Genomic DNA, 9983 nt, shown 5'->3' on the forward strand with positions numbered 1-9983 from the left:
TCTTGTTGCACCGATATGGAAACCTTTGCATGATGCCTCAGGACTCCTCGTTTGCGCCTACCTCTTTAGCACCAAAGAGGAAACGAGGACACTGCACACGCTGGCACCCGCCTAGCGCCCGCCTGGCTCCGGTCGTCATGGCTTGCATCACAGGAACCTTGCGAGGTGTCCCTTGCCTTGATCTCTTCGCCCCTCGTGAGCCAGCCTGGTGAGGCCGCCCCTGAGGAGGTCTTGTGTCGTCCGCCTCGTGAGGCTTGGCCCCTCGCGAGGGTCTTTAGTGTTTGCTGGTGAAGATGGGCCATACGGGCCGCTCGTGGAGCCACACCACGGGCCGCAGGCAGGCAAGTCTGGGGACCCCCGTTCCTAGAACACCGACAGTAGCCCCCGGGCCCAAGGCGCGCTCGGGCTTGGCTTCGAGGCGAAGCCAAAGGGCACGTGTGGAGCGCCGCGGGCCCCAATAGTCTGCGGCCCCGCTCAACGCGTGGCGATCGATTGGACGTGGGTGGCCCCGCTTCCCCACACAGCCTTGATATCCGGCTGGCTAGGAGGCCACGGTGTCCTACTTAGTTATCTCCCCATTGCTGGCAACGCACTCCCCGACTCCTCCGCTTCTTCGAACCTCAGCTTCCTCTCTCAGTCCGACCTGAGCTCAGTCCTCTCCATCGCCATGGCGCCGAACCAGACGGAGAAAGGGAAGAAGCCCCTATCCTAAGCCAACCCGCCTTTGGCCGTCGAGCCCGCCATCGGCCGATCGCGGGTGCTCAATGAGGAGGCCATGGACAAGGTCCGCCTTGCGCTCGCCACCAGCTTCAACGAATGGGGGCTGCATCCGGTCGGCCTTGAAGGGTCCTGCGAGAACCCTGTCACCGTGGTTTCCCTACTTGTCGCCGGCACTGAACTTGCCCCAAGAGTGGATGCAGGGGGGTAAGCACCACCGGAGGCCAGAGACGCGTGTGCCGAGGTGTCGAAGCCGCTCGCGGTTCCTGAGGCATCATCTTCGGGAGCCCGTAACTCTTGCTCCGCAGTGGTAGTTGAGGGGACGACACAATCCGCTACTCCTGAGGTTGAAGCTCCCGAGGCCTCTGGAGGCCATCGCGAGGCGGAACTCGATGGCTCTCCCCAGCTTGGCACCCCTGAGGTCACCTCCTCGGGCGCTTCACCAGCCGTGCCCTGCACTGGTCGCCACATCCAACGCTTCGGCCGGCTCCGTGTAGACTTCGATGCGCTCCGCAAAAGGAATGGGTCCCCAAGCTGCTGCAGCGGCGCCTTCCAGCCATTGAAACAGAGGAACTACATCGCCATAGATGAGTAAGTACCTTATCTTTGTAATTTTTCGAGTGTTGCTTCCCTTCCTGACGATGGCTCTTTAGGATCCCATCTGCTAAGGCCGTGAAGCCTCCCGGGGAGCAACCTCCTCCAGCCTCGAATCTCCCGCTGGCCTTGAGCGTCCCAGGCCAGCATGCTGCCCCTGGCGCGAGGTCGGCCGGAGAGGCGGACATGCTAGCTTGGCGCCTCGAGCCCGTGCTCCTGCCGCCTCTGCTTCATGGCCTCGTCGAGGGTGCGACGAGCGTGCCAAGGGCTCGTCCCCTGGTCGTAGACGGCGGTTGGATGGCTTCGGTCTTGGTTCCTTCTCCGAGTAGCGAGCCTCAACCCAACCGGGCTCTTGCCAAAGCCCAGCCGGCGACCGGGGGGCGCCAGCCCCCAGCCCCTTGTGGAAAGGGAGCAAGCCGCTTCGGATCCCGGTGGCGGCCCCCGCAGTGGAGGACGGAATCGGCCACGCGCTCAAGTTTGCGCACGAATGGAGTGTCGTCTGCCACGAGCTCTTTCGGGAGGCGATGGGCGCGATGAGCCGGCTTGGGGAGAGCTCGCGGATGTAGACGCGTGCCTTGAGGCCGAGGGTCTTTGGCTGATGGAGGAGCGGCACAAACTGAAGGTGGCCATCAACCGCGGGCACCACCAGCGCGAGCTTGATAATGCGAAGGCTGAGGCATCTCTTGCGACCTCGCGTGAGGCCTGTGCTCGAGCCTTGGAAGAGGCCCGGGAAGCCGATCACCGCCGCGAGATCACAGAGAACCGCGTGTGGGAGCTCCAGGCCTGGAGCGCAAAGTGGAGGCATGCAAGGCCGCCCTAGCGTCGATGAAGGGGACGCCTGCCGAGGAGCAAGAGGTCCTGAAGCGCGAGGAAGTGCTGGCGCTGGAAACCACGGAGCGCAGCCTTGAGCTTGAGCGGTTGGAGACGAGGGAGCGCCAAGTCGCCCAAGCGAAGGATGCCGTCGGTGCACACGAGGCCAGGGCTCAGGAGGAGGTCGATCGCCGGGTGGCCGATGCTCACACGGATCTTGTGGGCGGGTACGACCTGAAGTTGAAGCTCGTGGAAGCCGAAGCTGTGGGTAGGACTAATGCCCTCGGGTCAGGGTTGGCTGAGGAGGAACATCACGAGAAATCCGCTGCAGCCGCCCTAACCTCAGTGCAAGCTGAGCTGGCTTCCGCTCGTGCCAATTTGCTTTCCCTTCAGCAGTGAGTCGCTAGCGCCGAGTCCTCCGCACAGCAGAGCAGGGATGAAGCGCTCCGGCGGTGGACGCTGGAGTGCGAGCACGCTCCCATGCTCCAAAGCCTTAGGATCAGAGCCAACACGGCGTTGGGCTCCATCTGTGACAAAGATGCACCTCATGCCCACTCGAACGACTACGCCAATCACCTCCTTTTCTTCACCGACGTGGTGACACGCCTGGAGAATCGATCCGAGAGGGCTCGCATGCTTGCTAAGGAGAGGAGCCGCGGCCTGCTCAAGCACGCGTTCTCCCGTGTCTTCAGCCACCTCCAGAACTCCTGCCCCAACTTCGACTTCAACGTCGCCATTGCCCCTGTGCCTGAGGCCATCTAGGGTGACCTGGCGCGCTGGGTGGAGGACAATGTGGATGCTCTAGTCAGGGTCTTCACCTCCGAGGAAGACGTGGTGGTGGTCACTACGGATGAAGGCGACGTGGTAGACAGTGGTGAGGACGGCGCCGGAAATGGTGACGGTGATGCCGGCGATGGTGATGGTGATGCCAGCGATGGTGACGGCGACGCCAGCGACGCGTTTGAGGGCAACCCGTAGGACACGGCGAGCGATATGTCCGATTGAGCCCGTGCTTCCTTGTCATTGACCCTGCATGTGAAAGCTTGGGCACGGCCCTGAAAGTTGTAAGAGCATTTTGGGAGGGGGAGCCCCTCATCTAAACAGATTATTGCTTCTATTCCTTGGGCCAAGCCGAAGGTGTGTGTTTTTGGTGCCAGCGAGTCCCGCCGCGAACTTACTGCTGCAGTTTACCTTGGTCAGGGCGAGTTCCCGACCGGCTTGTGAGGTCATGAGCTTCTGAGGGGCCTATCGATCCGCCCGAGAGGGCCTCGCGAGGAGCAAGCGCCAGCCATGGAAGGGCGTGTGGGCAGTGCGCGTGTGCTGCGCCCAGCCCCCGCTCACGAGGGGCTCGCGAGAGGAGGCAGCAGGTGCGAACTCCGAGTCAGGGCAAGGAACCATATGGCAAGAAATCGAACGAACGAGAAAAGTCACCCCCCGCGCATACCAATGAAAATTCAACTTCAACTTAAATCCAAAGCCAGAAACAGGGCTACAGAAAAGAGGTTAAAAGCAAATGGTCGCCTCTGGCACCTAGTCTAGTCTTCTTGTCTTCTCACCAGCGCGGAGCTAAGTGTTGCCACTTGGACGTGGGAGGGAGCCCCCGAGGCCCGAGGGCGGCACTCCTGAGACTCCGGGGCATGTACAGCCCCACTCATTATTACGTGAGAGTGTCATGAGCGGAGATCTTCACAGACGCGAGCCTTACTTCATATCGCCGGACGAGGGCCCCGCCTTGCGCCGCCCTCGACCACCGTTGGTGCGACCGGAAACCAGGACGAAGCCAAGGGGCAAAGGGGACGCCAGCGGCGCCCTCGGAGACCATGGGTCCTTTGCCGGGGGAAGGCTCACCAGCACCTCCCCGACAGAGGGCCTACCTTCGGGGAACGCCCTGTGATGACCCACAAGTATAGGGGATCTATCGTAGTCCTTTCGATAAGTAAGAGTGTCGAACCCAACGAGGAGCAGAAGGAAATGTAGCAAGGTATTCTCTGCAAGTTCTGAAATAAGTGGTAACAGATAGTTTTGTCATAGGATAATTTGTAACGAGCAACAAGTAACAAAAGTAAATAAAGTGCAACAAGGTGGCCCAATCCTTTTTGTAGAAAAGGACAAGCCTGAACAAACTCTTATATAGAAAAAAGCGCCCCCGAGGACACATGGGAATATCGTCAAGCTAGTTTTCATCACGTTCATATGATTCGCGTTCGGTACTTTGATAATTTGGTATGTGAGTGGACCGGTGCTTGGGTACTGCCCTTACTTGGACAAGCATCCCACTTATGATTAACCTCTATTGCAAGCATCCGCAACTACAACAAAAGTATTAAGGTAAACCTAACCATAGCTTGAATGAAACATATGGATCCAAATCAGCCCCTTACGAAGCAACGCATAAACAAGAGTTTAAGCTTCTGTCACTCTAGCAACCCAGCATCTACTTATTACTTCCCAATTCCTTCCTCTAGGCCCAAATTATTGTGAAGTCTCATGTAGTCGACATTCACATAACACCAGTAGAGGAGAGACAACATACATCTCATCAAAATATCAAACGAATACCAAATTCACATGACTACTAATAGCAAGACTTCCCCCATGTCTTCAAGAACAAAAGTAACTACTCACAAAGCATAAACATGTTCATAATCAGAGGGGTATTAATGTGCATATAGGATCTGAACATATGATCTTCCACAATTAAACCAACTAACATCAACTACAAGGAGTAATTAACACACTAGCAACCTACTAGCACCAATCCCGGACTTGGAGACAAGAATTGGATAGAAGAGATGAACTAGGGTTTTGAGAGGAGAGAGATGGTGCTGATGAAGATGTTGATGGAGATTGCCCTCTCCCGATGAGAGGAGCATTGGTGATGACGATGGCGATGATTTCCCCCTCCGGGAGGGAAGTTTCCTCGGCAGAACAGCTCCGCCAGAGCCCTAGATTGGTTCCGCCAAGGTTCCGCCTCGTGGCGGTGGAGTTTCATCCAAGAAGATGGCTTATTATTTTTTTCCCATCGGAAGACTTCATATAGCAGAAGATGGCCACCGGAGGGCCACCAGGGGGCCCATGAGGTAGGGGGGCGCGCCCAGGGGGTAGGGCGCGCCCCCACCCTCGTGGGCAGGGTGTGGCCCCCCTGGTGAATCTCTTCCGCTGAGTATTTTTTATATATTCTGAAAACATCTTCTGTGAAGTTTCAGGACTTTTGGAGCTGTGCAGAATAGGCCTCTAATATTTGCTCCTTTTCCATCCCAGAATCCCAGCTGTCGGCATTCTCACTCTTTATGTAAACCTTGTAAAATAAGAGAGAATAGGCATAAGTATTGTGACATAATGTGTAATGACAGCCCATAATGCAATAAATATTGATATAAAGGCATGATGCAAAATGGACGTATCAACTCCCCCAAGCTTAGACCTCGCTTGTCCTCAAGCGAAAGCCGAAATCGAAAAATATGTCCACATGTTTAGAGATAGAGGTGTCGATAAAAATAAAATACGGACATGAGGGCATCATGATCATTCTTAGAACGGCAACTTATATAATTCTTGTCATATAATTCAATCACAATTTCAAGTATGAATCGTGAACTTCATTGAAAACTAACAAACTATAATCTCAGTCATTGGAGCAATTGCAATTTATCATAACATAGGAAAGAGTCAATGTATAAGAGCTTTTCAGAAAGTTCACATACTCAACTATCATATAATCTTTCACAATCGCTGACACTCACGCAATACTTATGGGTATGGAGTTATAATCAGACACAGAGAAAGATAGGGGCTTATAGTTTTGCCTCCCAACGTTTTACCTCAAGGGTAATGTCAACAATAATAGTTCATGAAAAATCACATCCAATTAGCCATATATACCAGGATCTTTCCAACATATCGTGCTTGCCAAAGGATAAAATGTAAAAAGGAAGGGTGAATATCACCATGACTCTTATGCAAGGTAGGAAGTGAAAGTAAAAGATAGGCCCTTCGCAGAGGGAAGCAGCGGTTGTCATGCGCTTTTTTGGTTGGATGCACAAAATCTTAATGCAAAGGAACGTCACTTTATATTGCCACTTGTGATATGGACCTTTATTATGCAGTCTGTCGCCTTTATTTCTTCCATATCACACGATCGTATAAAGCTTATTTTCTCCCACACTAATAAGTCATACATATTTAGAGAGCAATTTTTATTGCTTGCACCGATGGCAACTTACTTAGAGGATCGTACTCAATCCATAGGTAGGTATGGTGGACTCTGATGGCAAAACTGGTTTAAGGGTATTTGGAAGCACAAGTAGTATCTCTACTTGGTGCGATGAATTTGGCTAGCACAAGGGGGAAAGGCAAGCTCAACCATGTTGGATGGTCCATGACAATATAATTTATCTCAGATGTAAGAAAACATAACCCATTATGTTGTGTTCCTTGTCCAACGTCAACTCTTTTAGCATGTCATATTTTAATGAGTGCTCACAATCATAAAAGATGTCCAAGATAGTTATTTATATGTGAAGACCTCTCTTTCTTTATTACTTCCTATTAATTGCAATGATGACCAAAACTATGTTTGTCAACTTTCAACAACTTTTATTCATCATACTTTTCTATGTGAGCTCATTACTCTCCATAAGATCCACATGATCTCTTTGTTTCTTTTTCTTATTTCTCTTTTCTTTTATTCACTTAGGATCATGGCAAAATAATCAAGCCCTTGACTCAACACTAATCTTTATTGTATAGCTCACGGACTCAATTACATAGAAGGATTATAAAGCAAAACTCACAACTAGATCATACTAAGAACTTTTATTCTACTAGATCAAGATATTACCAAAAGGATCGAACTGAGAAAAACGGTGAAGATAAAAGTGATGGTGATATGATACCGGGGCACTCCCCCAAGCGTGGCAGTTGCCAAGGAGAGTGCCCATACCAGATACTCAATTCTTCTTTGTTGGTGGAGACGGTGGTGATTTTGTTGATGGCGTAGGCTTGTCGTCCTTCTTCCACGACATGGGCTCACCATCATAGAAGGATGATCAAGTCTCCTGAAACCTCAAATCTGTAGCCAAACTCATCCTCTTGAATCTATATTCATACTCACAGTTTTGATTTTGCAGGTCATAGATCTGGGCTTGGAGGTGCTCGTTTTTCTCATGAAGTTTGAAGATGGCCTCCCCAATGTCCTTGACATCCAGCTTGTGGTTGTTGGTGAACTCCATGATCATAATGTGATTGGAATCGAGTCCACGCTCCACCATCTCCTGGCACTTGAAAACTTCTTGCTCCAATGCCTCGAGCCTTGCCTCCATGCTTCCGGTCTTCCTTGGAACCTCAGCATCGCGGATGTGCAACAACCCCTCACGCATCTCAATGGTTTGAGGGTGTTGCAGCACTTCTGCGAGGTAGGGGTTGATGACCTTCTCGAAGAACTGGTCCTTGGGGGCGCTTGAAGACGACATGATGACCTGGATCTGTCAGAAAAACAGCTCGAAACAAAAACAGGAGATTTTGCGTGATACGGGAGTCAAAACCCCCGGGAGATTATATAATGAATTTTTACCGACCAAAATACGTATCGTGTACGAAAATGGAGTCCGGAGAGCACACGAGGTGCCCACGAGGTAGGGGCGCGCCCAGGGGGGTAGGGCGCGCCCTCCACCCTCGTGGAGCCCTCGTGTCCTTCCCGGACTGCTTCTAGTTTTTCTATTTTTCTAAATATTCCAAAATAGAGAAATATTGCCTTAAAAACTGTTTTGGAGTCGGTTTACTTACCGTACCACATACCTATTCCTTTTCGGAGTCTGAAACGTTCCGGAAGGTGTCACTTATGTATTCCTCCGGGGTTACGGTTTCAATAACATTGGTTTCAACATTTATGGGATTACCTGAGATATAATGTTTGATTCTTTGACAGTTCACCACCTTCGGATTTGTGCTTTCAAAGTTGTTGATTTTTATGGCACTGGAACGATAGACCTCCTCGATAACGTAAGGACCTTCCCATTTAAAGAGAAGTTTTCCTGCAAAAAATCTTAAACGAGAGTTGTATAGCAATACATAATCACCTACTTTAAACTCACGCTTTTGTATTCTTTTGTCATGCCATCTTTTAACTTTTTCTTTAAACAACTTGGCATTTTCATAGGCTTGGGTTCTCCATTCATCAAGTGAGCTAATATCAAATAACCTCTTCTCACCGGCAAGTTTGAAATCATAATTGAGTTCTTTAATAGCCCAATATGCCTTGTGTTCTAGTTCGAGAGGTAAGTGCCATGCTTTTCCATAAACCATTTTATACGAAGACATACCCATAGGATTTTTATATGCAGTTCTATAGGCCCATAATGCATCATCAAGTTTCTTGGACCAATTCTTTCTAGATCTCTTAACAGTCTTTTGCAAAATTAATTTGAGCTCTCTATTACTCAATTCTACTTGACCACTAGACTGTGGGTGATAAGGAGATGCAATTCTATGATTAACATCATATTTAGCAAGCATTTTATGGAAAGCACCATGAATAAAATGTGAACCACCATCAGTCATTAAATATCTAGGGACTCCAAATCTTGGAAAAATAACTTCTTTAAGCATTTTAATAGAAGTGTTATGATCAGCACTACTAGTTGGAATAGCTTCTACCCACTTAGTAACGTAATCAACAGCAATTAAAATATGTGTATATCCATTAGAGGAAGGAAAAGGTCCCATATAGTCAAAGACCCAAACATCAAATGGTTCAATAACGAGTGAATAATTCATAGGCATTTCTTGATGTCTACTAATATTACCAATTCTTTGACATTCATCACAAGATAAGACAAACTTACGGGCATTCTTGAAGAGAGTAGGCCAATAAAAACTAGATTGCCATACCTTATGTGCAATTCTATCTCTAGCATGGTGTCCTCCATAAGCTTCGGAGTGACACTTGCATAGGATCTGTTCCTGTTCATACTCAGGTACACAACATCTAATAACACCATCTACTCCTTCTTTATAAAGATGTGGGTCATCCCAAAAGTAATGCCTCAAATCATATAAGAACTTTTTCTTTTGCTGGTATGTGAAACTAGGTGGTATAAACTTAGCAACAATGTAATTAGCATAATCAGCATACCATGGAGCAGTATGAGAAGCATTTATGACATTTAATTGCTCATCAGGAAAGCTATCATCAATAGGAAGTGGGTCATCAAGCACATTTTCTAACCTAGATAAGTTTTCTACAACGGGGTTCTCAGCTCCCTTTCTATCAACAATATGCAAATCAAATTCTTGTAGCAAGAGAACCCATCTAATAAGTCTAGGTTTAGCATCTTTCTTTTCCATAAGATATTTAATAGTAGCATGATCAGTGTGAATAGTTACTTTAGAATCAACAATATAAGGTCTGAACTTATCACAAGCAAATACAAACGCTAAGAATTCTTTTTCAGTAGTAGCATAATTTCTTTGAGCATTGTCTAGGATTTTACTAGCATATTGAATAACATTTAATTTCTTATCGACTCTTTGTCCTAGAACAACACCTACAGCATAATCACTAGCATCACACATAATTTCAAAGGGTAAATTCCAATCAGGTGGCTGAACAATGGGTGCAGAGATCAATGCTTTCTTAAGTATTTCAAATGCTTCTACACAATCATCATCAAAAACAAATGGTATATCTTTTTGTAATAAATTAGTCAGAGGCCGAGAAATTTTTGAGAAGTCCTTAATGAACCTCCTATAAAATCCGATGTGACCAAGGAAACTTCTTATACCTCTGATGTCCTTGGGACATGGCATCTTTTCGATAGCATCAACCTTAGCTTTATCAACCTCAATACCTCTTTCAGAAACTT

The sequence above is a fragment of the Triticum urartu genome, chromosome 4, assembly GCF_003073215.2.
Source record: "Triticum urartu cultivar G1812 chromosome 4, Tu2.1, whole genome shotgun sequence".
NCBI classification, from domain to species: Eukaryota; Viridiplantae; Streptophyta; class Magnoliopsida; order Poales; family Poaceae; genus Triticum; species Triticum urartu.